The following is a 397-nucleotide window of genomic DNA, read 5'->3' as shown; positions in this document are numbered from 1 at the left end:
GCCACACCACCCTCCGACAACTCCAGTAGCATGGACAAAGCGATAAAAAACGAATGGAAAAGAACAGTCGTAACAAGCTTTCCACAAGTGTCAATGGCGTATCAAGCAGTATACCACGTGTAGCTTGTTGACAAGGCATGTGTGTCAGAAACATTCTGAAAAGAGAAACCTGCCTCACCAGACATAAGTGCAATCAAAAGCAGAGTGAAGGGGAGCCAAGCACACCACTACAGGAAGTACTGCCTAAGAGAAAAGAATGTAAGATATGCGGTAAAGAATATCACCACAGTTGGATGTTACGCCATATGAATACAAAGCACCTCGGACATGATATCTCACTCAGACCACAACCGGTAACAAGAAGAAAAGTGACGAAGGAGATATCAAAGTCGCAAGC

The sequence above is a fragment of the Trypanosoma equiperdum genome, assembly GCF_001457755.1.
Source record: "Trypanosoma equiperdum strain OVI genome assembly, contig: ctg_1825, whole genome shotgun sequence".
In the NCBI taxonomy this organism is placed as follows: Eukaryota; Euglenozoa; class Kinetoplastea; order Trypanosomatida; family Trypanosomatidae; genus Trypanosoma; species Trypanosoma equiperdum.
Note: the sequence above shows the minus strand (reverse complement) of the source record.